At 49.5% G+C, this 10,762-nt stretch overlaps 1 protein-coding gene across 1 annotated transcript in view; it reads right to left on the reverse strand.

Moving 5' to 3' along the window:
• The window catches only part of LOC136639180 (class I histocompatibility antigen, F10 alpha chain-like), a 75,341-nt gene that overhangs the window by 47,739 nt on the left and 16,840 nt on the right, over positions 1 to 10,762 (reverse strand). The gene's annotated exons all lie outside the window — the stretch shown is intronic.

The following is a 10,762-nucleotide window of genomic DNA, read 5'->3' on the forward strand; positions in this document are numbered from 1 at the left end:
CCCCCCTCTCTATGTTTCTAATAATTGAATCCCCCACAACAAGAAGCCCCCGACCCCCCTCCCGCCGAGGAGTATCCGAGTGCATTAAGCTACGGTCCTGTCCCCTGGAGAAGGTCCCCCAGGGGATTGTTTCCCTCCTCTCCAGGATGACGTCCTCCAGTCCCGAGACTTCCCACCTGGGCAGCTGAGGAGCTGCACGCCTGAGGTTGGGACGAAGCCTGATCGTCCACGGAAGTCTCCCCATGGTCCTTCTCTGCCTGCCTCTGCTTCTCCAGGTCGGCCACCAAGGCTTCAAGGGAGCGGACGCGTTCCCTGAGACCCTGGAGCTCCTTGCACCGAGGACACACCCATGACTTATGCCCCAGAGGCATATAATCATACATGTGGCACTCAATGCAGAACACTGGATAGCCCCCACCCTGCTGCTGCCTCTCTGACTGCATAGCTTTTTTGTTATTTTTGTTTAGAGGTACTTAAAAAAAACCCTACACTGGTTAGCAGCCCTCTTCTCAAGGGAAGAGAAGGACAGTGTCTGGGGCCCTGGCCTCCTCGCCCTGCTGCTGAACTCGCCCAGATGCTAAACTCGCAGTGCCTTATGTGGCAGTTAGTTCCCAGAGGCACTGGGTTCCCGGAGGCCACGCGTGCTCCTGCAGAGAGGCTCACAAGGTGGCAGGCACTAGTCTTATAGCCCTAGCTAGCTCCTCCTCCCTCCCTCCTTGCTGACAATGTGTGTGGCTGCGGAGCATGTGTGTGAATACCTGGACAGCTTCTGCTCTAGTGGTGACATCCACTGAGTGGGGGGAAAGAAGAAAAGAAAGTTTCTTTACCCAGCGTGCAATTAATCTGTAGAACTCCTTGCCACTGGGTGTGGTGATGGCCACTGGCCTGGATGCCTTTCCAGGGGGTCGGACAGAGTTCTGGAAGAAAACTCATCACAGATCACAATCAGGATGGGTTTCCTTCCTGTTTTGGAAGCTGCGCTGTCTCAGAACGCCTGGTGCAAAGGAGTGGCAGCAGGACGAGGCCTCTTGTGGTCTGGTGTGTTCCTGGAGGCATCTGGGGGGCCACTGTGAGATGCAGGAGGCTGAACTAGGTGAGCTTTTGGTCTGATCCAGCCGGGCTCCTCTGTTGTTCTTGTGTCAGAAGGTTAGTGTTGGAGGCATTTATGTTTAGAAAAAAGGTGACCAAGGAGGGATCTGAAAGAGGCTGCAATCCTATGTACACTTTCCTGAGAGTAAGCCCCTTTGAAGACAATGGAAAGCACTTCTGAGTAGATAATCGCAGGACTGGGTCATCAGATTGATTGGCGGGAGATTTAGGAATGGGGATCCAGGTGCTTCTTTCTACAGGGTGCCATTAGCCTGTGGAGCTTGTCATTAGAACTGTGAAAAAGATGTGGCCCTGTCATTTCACTTGCCCTGCTTTTCATGCAAAGCACCTGGAATCCTGGTGAGAAAGGTGGGCTATCCATTTTGAAAGAGACCATCGTCCAGCCAGAACTGCCACTACTCCCAGAAGCAAGCAGGGTCTTACCAGCAGTGGCCCCAAAGATCCCCGGTGCTGTAGAAGGATCTTCCCCGAGATGCGGAGCTGCACCTCTCCCTTCTCCTCCAGGACGAGATGGAAGATCTATTTTGGGGAATGGCTCGTGGGCTTCCTGCTGAGGATTTCTGACTGGTGGAAGATGAAGTCTATCATCATCATCAGAGTATCTGCAGCTTTCCTGCCAGGTTGTGGTGAAAGTGCCTGCCATGAATGGAAAATAAAATACGTGTCCCTCTGGGCTTTCACGGTTTGCTCCACGTCTTTGCTCTGAATGTTCTTTCCATCTTTCATGGAAGCTGCTTGAAGTTTTAGAAAATCAATCTGAATATGCAGCCCCCCTTCTCTCTACATGGGGTTGGCCCCGTCTGCCAGCCAGAGGGATTCCTCTTGCGAGGCCCAAAGTTGCACCTTCAGTGGGCTTCCCGGCGCTGCCTTCCTCTTCCCCCTGGCCTTGCTTGGAGCCCCAGGAACCACTTCCTTGTTCTCTCTGAACAGTGCGTGGCTTGCAGTTGTGCCATCAACCTTGGAGAGTTGCCAGGAGCACCAACTGTCCATGCCAAGTGGGGAAGTGGGTTTCCCCCCACGTGATGCTACTTTCCTCAGCAGGGTCTGGGTTGAGATGTTTGGATGAGACTTTGTTCTGCTTTCCTGCTGCTCATCTGAACTCAGTGACCCCCCCCCCCCCCACTGCTGAGTCCTGTTCTCCTGAACTGCTGCTGATGCTTCCTCTTCCAGATGCCCCTCCAGCCAGCCTGGAATTGGATTGGGGCTGGGGGCTGGCCAGGGAGGGGCCGCTCTCTCTGTGGCTGTCTTCAGTTGTGTCAGACTCTGGCTGAGGAAGACCAAAGTTGCTGAAGTCAAGTCTCCCTCTGCAGAGGGGAGGGGGCTGCTGTGCCTCCAGGCCCCCTTCTTCCCCAGCCAGACTTCTGGGCCGCCTCTCAGGTGGAGAGCAGGGACTGGAGCTGCTTCTGGGTCCTTTCTGTGCTGCTCCTACTGCACTTGTATACAAGCATCAGACTAGGTAGGAGGAAAGAAACAGAATCAGAGGAAACAGAGGTGCTTCGACCTCTTCTGGAAAGGATTCTGCCCCTCCCAGCTGGGATCAGTCCCCAGACCTCAGCATCAGTTGGAAGCCCAGGGAGTGCTGACCTGTAAAACTCTGAATGGGTTTCAAAGGAACTGAGTGTCTGAAGGAGCAGCCGTGTGCTTCTCCTTCTCCCATCCGCAACTCCATCTATACCACAAACATCATCCTAAGCTCTGTTCTGTGTCCCAGTTTTGGGGGCATGTGATGCTGAGACCTGAAACTCCCTGGGTGTCCTTGGGCCAGTCCTTGTCTCTCAGCATAGCCTACCTCGCAGGGAGATTGTGAGGGTAAAATGAGAGGCAAAAGATTGTGTCCACTGCACTAAGCTCCTTGGAAGAAGGTTGGGGGATTAAGGGCGCAATCCTAATCAACTTTCCAGCACTGGCAGAGCTGTGCCAGTGGGGCGTGTGCTGTATCCTGGAGTTGGGGGGCAGTCATGGAGACCCCCTCAAGGTAAGGGAATGTTTGTTCTCTTAGTTGCATTGACCTTACCCGGTGCTGTGAAGTTGGTTAGGATTGTGCCCTAAATGTCACCATCACATACAGAACAATGAGCAGCTTCACTCACCATATTTTCTCCCTCTGCAGCCATAGACTGGCGGTCTGAGCTCTGCCAGAGGTAAGTGGGGAGGGGCATAGCATCAAGCATGGACATGATTGAGACATACAAAATCATGCAGGGGAAGGATAGAGTGGATAGAGAGATGCTCTTTTCCCTCTCACATAACTCCAGAACCAGGGGATGATCACTAAAATTGAGTGTTGGAAGAGTTAGAACAAAGAAAAGAAAATATTTCTTTACTCAGCATGTGGTTGGTCTGTGGAACTCCTTGCCACAGGATGTGGTGATGGTATCTGGCCTGAACGCCTTTAAAAGGGGATTGGACAAGTTTCTGGAGGAGACGTTCATTATGGGTTACAAGTCATAGTAGGTCTGTGCAAGCTCTTGGTTTCAGAGGCAGGCTGCCTGCCAGATGCAGAGGAGTGCACAGGGACGCAGGTTGTGTCTGTTGTTCTTGTGTGCTCCCAGGGGCATTTGGTGGGCCACTGTGAGATACAGGAAGCTGAACTAGATGGGCCTTTGGCCTGATCCAGCAGAGCTCTTCTTATGTCCTCATATTCTCAGAACATGTTTGAGACATACAAAATTATGTGTGGGATGGAGAGAGTGGATAAAGAGCTGCACTTTTCCCTCTCTCACAACACAAAATTACTAGGAATTGTCCTTGAGCCATTCTGGGAACAAGTGTGGTCAGGCATTGGCCCAGCAAGGTGGACCCTGGGAGCCATGGGGGAACTCCCAAAAGAGGGGTGCTGCTGGCTACCAGACCTGCAATTCAGGTTGTCAACCTGTTCTGGGTGGAGAAGCCCCTCCTGGAAAGAGCAGGCCTGCAGTCTTAGTGGGGAGCTCACAGACCAGGGCTGCTTCAGGATGCTCAGTCGGTAGAAGTGGTCTCAGGAGGCCTTTGGCCAACTTCACTGGTGCAACTCACTCAGACTTGGCTGTGGTCATTCATGCATTGGGGACTCAAGATTGGATTACTGCAAAGTGTTCTGTGTGGGGCTGCCCTTGAACACTCTCAGAAACTTCAGCAATGCAGAGTGAGGCTCCAGGAGTTGTGATTTGGGAGCAGGCTGTTTGTCCCAATCACCCAGCTGTGGTACCACTTTCCCTGGAGAGGAAGGAGTTAAACAAAATGTGGGGCTGAGAAGCAGAACAGGCAGGCTGGTGGAAAATGTGTGGACTGGGCTTGACAGTCACAAAGATAACTTGGCCAAAATGGCACCAGGAACTGGCGATACCCAATGGGGGAGACTGGATAGCAACTCTGAGGAAGAACACAAAAAACACATCATGGGCAAGTTTCTTTGTGCAAAGAAGAAGAGGGATGATCTGGCCTCTGATTTATCAGGAAGAAATTCTTCTCGGGAAGATTTCTCAGGAGCACAAAAAAACACACCACACATCATGAGGAGGTTTGCAGGCTGGTTTGGAGATGAAACAATAAGCAGGGCTGGTCCATCTTATCACCTGAAGCCTTCACCTGAGGAAGCAGAATGATGGGGCGTAGACCTCTTTCTGCCTACCTGACTCCTTCTCCTTCCCTGGATTGGAAAAAGAAGAGGGAGCAAATGCAGGGAAGGGCACCAGGATGCAGGTTGTGTCTGTTGTCTTGTGAGCTCCCTGGGCATTTGATGGGCCACTGTGAGATACAGGAAGCTGGACTAGGTGGGCCTGTGGCCTGATCCAGCGGGGCTCATGTGCTTTAACTCTTTGCTGCCTCGAGATCTAACTTTCAAACCCTCAGAGTGCTTCTGCTTTTAGCACTCTCCCATCAGGCCACAAGATATAGTCTTGTGTGTCTCCCACCAAGGCCCTCAAAAGCCTTGGGTGCTCCCCAGAGCAGCATTTTGCGCTGCTACAAATGGCAGCAAGGGAAAGGCCGGCCCTGCTTTGCGCAAGGCCTTTTATAGGCCATGAGCTATTGCAAGACCTTCCTTCATTCATATAAGTTCCGTCTCTAATGTATTGATTTATGAAAATTTATTCAAATTTGAAAGGTAAATTAATTCTTATTTTTCCCAGCCCCTGACACAGAGGGGCTCAGAAACATGATGTGGCCCTCCTCCCAAAAAGTTTGCACACCCTTGCTCTATGGTAAACGTATCCTCCAGTTAGGTTTCACCTCTTTTTTATTATACTTTTTGTTTTCTTAAAGAAAAAAATTAAAAAGTAAAGATATTGCAAACTGTGTGACAAGGGTGGAGATCTCGAACTACACCTCTTCTTTAATCCCACTGAAACTGGTGGTGGCAATGAGTTCCGCCCACTAATGACAGACTGTAGGAAGAAGCCCCTCCCCGCCACATCAGAAACTCCTCCCATTTTTTTCATTGGGTACTCCCTGACTCTCTTTGTCAGAGAGGGAGAAGCACACAGCACCCTCTGCCCATCAGCCATAATTATAGAAGCCTCAGTCAGGTCAGGTCACCTTTTTTCTAAACTCATATGCACCAAACATTCTTCTTCATTTAGAAGGTGCTCCAGGTATTCACACACATGCTCTGGAAGCACATTCTTGTGGGCCCCCAAGCATGCCTGTCCAGGGATTCCATAGTCTTGGTCACAGCACACATTCCCACAAACACTCACCAGAAGACCACAAGGGGGAAAGGATGCAAATCACAATCCACTAGTCAGGAACCAGGAATTTATTGAGAAAAATGCATATATACAATACACTGTTACGTGAAAATCCCCTTTTCCCTTCCAAGTTGTGATTTTGTATATATATTATAGACTAAGATATCATACAGGTCAAGCAAACAAGCCCAATTTCCAAAAACCTGGTAAAGGTCACAAGTTGTGATTACATCCCCTCCTCCAGTCTAGGAATGTCTCCTGATTATGCAAAACAAGCATGCACCTCCAGAGGAAAAGGTCTATTGTTCTTTGTTAAGGTTTGTAAGGGGACCTTTGGGTATGTCCCAGTTACAAGGCTGAATGCAAAGAAAAACAGCATACACAGCAGAGTCCTTTTAACTGTCAGCAGTGGTATTAAAGCAGGAAGAATAGTCATAACAGGGTCCAAGTCATACACGAAAGATCACAGCAGTCCAGTTTACCTTATCCAAATCAGTTTCCAAACAACACAGTCAGTTATCAGTCCAAGGTCACTCACAGCATAAACTCAGTTCAACGCAGTCACGGGCAGCAGTATCTCGGTTTGCACACCTACTACTGCGTCTGTGTATCAGCAGACCAAGGCTTAAGTATTCTGAATACCCAATCAGAGTTGGCTCAGTTTAACCCAGGGTGTGGCACGCACAGGTGCAGAGTGACTCATTGTCCCTCAGCTGCCTGCGACTAGCCATAAACCAAAAAGGTTAGCTTGCTTCTGACTCAGCATAGTCAGAGAGCTGACATTCTTTTGTTGTACTCTTAAGCACCTTATGCAGATTGCCTCCCTCCCCCCAGAAGGTCAGACTGGCTGGTAAGCTGACTTGCTTCGGGTTCATCACATACTCCACCATTGTGTGTATACTGAGCATGTGCACAGCTCTGGGATACTTCCGGTCATTCTAGATCAGGGGTGTCCAAAGTTTTTGGCAGGAGGGCCACATCATCTCTCTGACACTGTGTCGGGGGCCGGGGGAAAAAAGAATTAATTTGCATTTAAAATTTGAATAAATTTGCATAAGTTTACATAAATGAATATATTAAATATGAACTTCTATGAATGAATGAAGGTCTTGCAATAGCTCAAGGTCTATAAAAGGCCTTGCACAAAGCAAGGCCCGCCTTTCCTTTGCTGCCGCTACTGCATCACAGATGTGAAACAGCAAGCAGTGGAGGGAGCCCTCATCCCACAGCTCACTCAAGAGGTCAAACAGTCACCCTCATGCTGAGAGCAGTTGCATCGGGCCAGTGTGGGCTCCAACACGTCTCTGGAGGGCCAGAGGCTCATTAGAGACTGGGGGCTCCCTGAGGGCTGCATTGAGAAGCCTCAAGGGCCGCATGTGGCCCCAGGGCCGGGGTTTGGGCACCCCTGTTCTAGATCATCTTCCAGGTCAAACACAACCTTTCTAAGAGAGTAAGCTCAGAGCACATGTCTCTCTCTCTCTCTCTCTCTCTGACTGCCCTCCTGCGGGAGTGGTCCTACACGGGACTCTTGCCCCAACTGCCCCCCCCTGGACAGGTAAATATATCTTGCATCTATACTCCCTCCCGTCCATCCTATCTATTTCTCCCCTTCTTCCCCCATCTTTAGTTAGCAAACTGGGTTTAGCAGATTAAGGAACCCCTAAAATACTTCCCTACAGCCTATCCGTTTCTGATTCCTTTTCGGATGCACCTAAATACATAGCACATGCAGCCACCATAAGCTAGGTACACTAGACACAAGTACTAGAAATCTATACTTATCAATTCTCCATGTGTATTATGTTTACCTTTGTGTGTTTTTGCAATAAAAATATAATCCTTTGATTGAAAGTTACCTTTCTCCCAGTGTCCTCTTTAAGCTAGACAAGGGATCTCTTTGCTTTACGCTGTCTTGCTATCATAAGAACATAAGAACAGCCCCACTGGATCAGGCCATAGGCCCATCTAGTCCAGCTTCCTGTATCTCACAGCGGCCCACCAAATGCCCCAGGGAGCACACCAGATAACAAGAGACCTCATCCTGGTGACCTCCCTTGCATCTGGCATTCTGACATAACCCATTTCTAAAATCAGGAGGTTGCGCATACACATCATGGCTTGTACCCCATAATGGATCTTTCCTCCAGAAACTTGTCCAATCCCCTTTTAAAGGCGTCTAGGCTAGATGCCACCACCACATCCTGCGGCAAGGAGTTCCACAGACCGACCACACGATGAGTAAAGAAATATTTTCTTTTGTCTGTCCTAACCCGCCCAACACTCAATTTGAGTGGATGTCCCCTGGTTCTGGTATTATGTGAGAGTGTAAAGAGCATCTCCCTATCCACTCTGTCCATCCCCTGCATAATTTTGTATGTCTCAATCATGTCCCCCCTCAAGCGTCTCTTTTCTAGGCTGAAGAGGCCCAAACGCCGTAGCCTTTCCTCATATGGAAGGTGCCCCAGCCCCGAAATCATCTTAGTCGTTCGCTTTTGTACGTTTTCCATTTCCACTATGTCTTTTTTTAAGATGCGGCAACCAGAACTGAACACAATACTCCAGGTGTGGCCTTACCATAGATTTGTACAACGGCATTATAATACTAGCCGTTTTGTTCTCAATACCCTTCCTAATGATCCCAAGCATAGAATTGGCCTTCTTCACTGCCGCCGCACATTGGGTCGACACTTTCATCGACCTGTCCACCACCACCCCAAGATCTCTCTCCTGATCTGTCACAGACAGCTCAGAATCCATCAGCCTATATCTAAAGTTTTGATTTTTTGCCCCAATGTGCATGACTTTACACTTACTGACATTGAAGTGCATCTGCCATTTTGCTGCCCATTCTGCCAGTCTAGAGAGATCCTTCTGGAGATCCTCACAATCACTTCTGGTCTTCACCACTTGGAAAAGTTTGGTGTCGTCTGCAAACTTAGCCACTTCACTGCTCAACCCTGTCTCCAGGTCATTTATGAAGAGGTTGAAAAGCACCGGTCCTAGGACAGATCCTTGGGGCACACCACTTTTCACCTCTCTCCATTGTGAAAATTGCCCATTGACACCCACTCTCTGCTTCCTGGCCTCCAACCAGTTCTCAGTCCATGAGAGGATCTGTCCTCTAATTCCCTGACTGTGGAGTTTTTTCAGTAGCCTTTGGTGAGGGACCGTGTCAAACGCCTTCTGAAAGTCCAGATATATAATGTCCACGGGTTCTCCCACATCCACATGCCTGTTGACCTTTTCAGAGAATTCTATAAGGTTTGTGAGGCAAGACTTAGCCTTACAGAAGCCATGCTGACTCTCCCTCAGCAAGGCCTGTTCGTCTATGTGTTTTGAGATCCTATCTTTGATGAGGCATTCCACCATCTTACCCGGTATGGATGTTAGGCTGACCGGCCTATAGTTTCCCGGGTCCCCCCTCTTTCCCTTTTTAAAGATAGGCGTGACATTTGCTATCCAGCCTGTGATCCTAACAGTTTCCAAAAGGCTAATATACTAATTCCCCTAAACAAAGCAGCCTTTTTGGTAACAACACAAGCAGTGATATCAAATATAAAACAAGCAGCACCGAATGATATATGGAGGACGCAGAAGGTGACTGCTGAATGTACAAAGAGAACTTCTCCCAGGAATAGGTTCCTGGTGGAGAGAGCATGTCATGGCCCAGGGGCGTGTGTGTCTTGTTTGAGAATTACCTGGCTCCAGGAGAAAGGAAAAAATGGATGGCATTGATCCCCTCATGCATGCACACACACGGACTCCAGCTTCCATTTTGGCTCCCCCTCCAATCCATCCTCCCACAGTCACTCCTTGCACCTCCTGTTTTTCCTGAAGAGTTCTCTCTTTCTCAGAAGGAGAAGGGCGGGAGCTCAAGGTCTACCACAGACATATATATGGGAATATCACACATAAGGACAGGAATTGTCACTTAACTGAAAGAAGAACCCCAATTATTTCTAGCTCTTGTTCAACATTGGATGATGAGCTCTCTGTGGCCCAGGAGCAACTATGGGACACTGTCAAAAGAAAGTCACCAACTGGGGGGGAGGGAGGTTTGTTTGAACTTCCCAAATCCCTGCTCCAAGTGGGAGGATCAAAATCATCCGATAAATCACACTTGAGGATAGGAATTTAACTGAAAGTAGCACCCCAAGTATTTCTTCCTGGATGATGTGGTCTCTTTGGACTGGAAGTAACTCTGGGACATGCCCCAGTTGTGCAGGTTAGAGCTCCCACAAGCATACCTGGCTGTTTTGGCACAAGGATGTTCCACTTCGAAGGAAGGTGAGGGGAACTGATTCCAGGGAGTGGCTTTCAAGGACCCAGATCACTGAGAGGGCTGGGCTCTCCTGCTCAGACAGACCAGGCTTCCCAGGAGATGCTGTGAGACCCCAACACCTGGTTCAGGGGACCCAGCAGCCCACTTGGGGTTTACGCAGCCCTGGGATCATTTAGGGTGCAATCCTCACCCCTTACGTCAATGATTTCCAGCACTGGCCTAGCGGTGCCAATGGGACGTGTGCTGCATCCTGCAGTTGGGTGTCATTCACAGAGGCCTCCTCAAAGTAGGGAAATGTTCCCTGACCTCAGATCTGCATTGCCCTGATGTCAGTGCTGGACAGCACTGACATAAGGGGTTAGGATTGCACCCTGTGTGTCTTTTGTACCTTTCCCAGCTTTGCAACGTCCTTCTTGAGCTGTGGAAACCACAACTATGGACAGTTTTTCAAATGCTTCAACAAAATGTGCTCCATATGAATGGCACAGAATATCAGACAGGCCAAAAGCCTTCTGCATCAGCTGCTTCTGTGAAAGGAATCCTGTTGGCAACCTTCAGTCTCGAAAGACTCTGGTATCGCGCTCTGAAAGGTGGTTCTGGCACAGCGTCTAGTGTGGCTGAAAGGGCCAATCCGGGAGTGACAATCCCTTCCACACCGGGAGCAAGTGCAGTCTGTCCCTGGTCTGTCTCCCTGGCTATGGGC

Source organism: Tiliqua scincoides, chromosome 2 (assembly GCF_035046505.1).
Source record: "Tiliqua scincoides isolate rTilSci1 chromosome 2, rTilSci1.hap2, whole genome shotgun sequence".
Lineage (NCBI taxonomy): Eukaryota > Metazoa > Chordata > Lepidosauria > Squamata > Scincidae > Tiliqua > Tiliqua scincoides.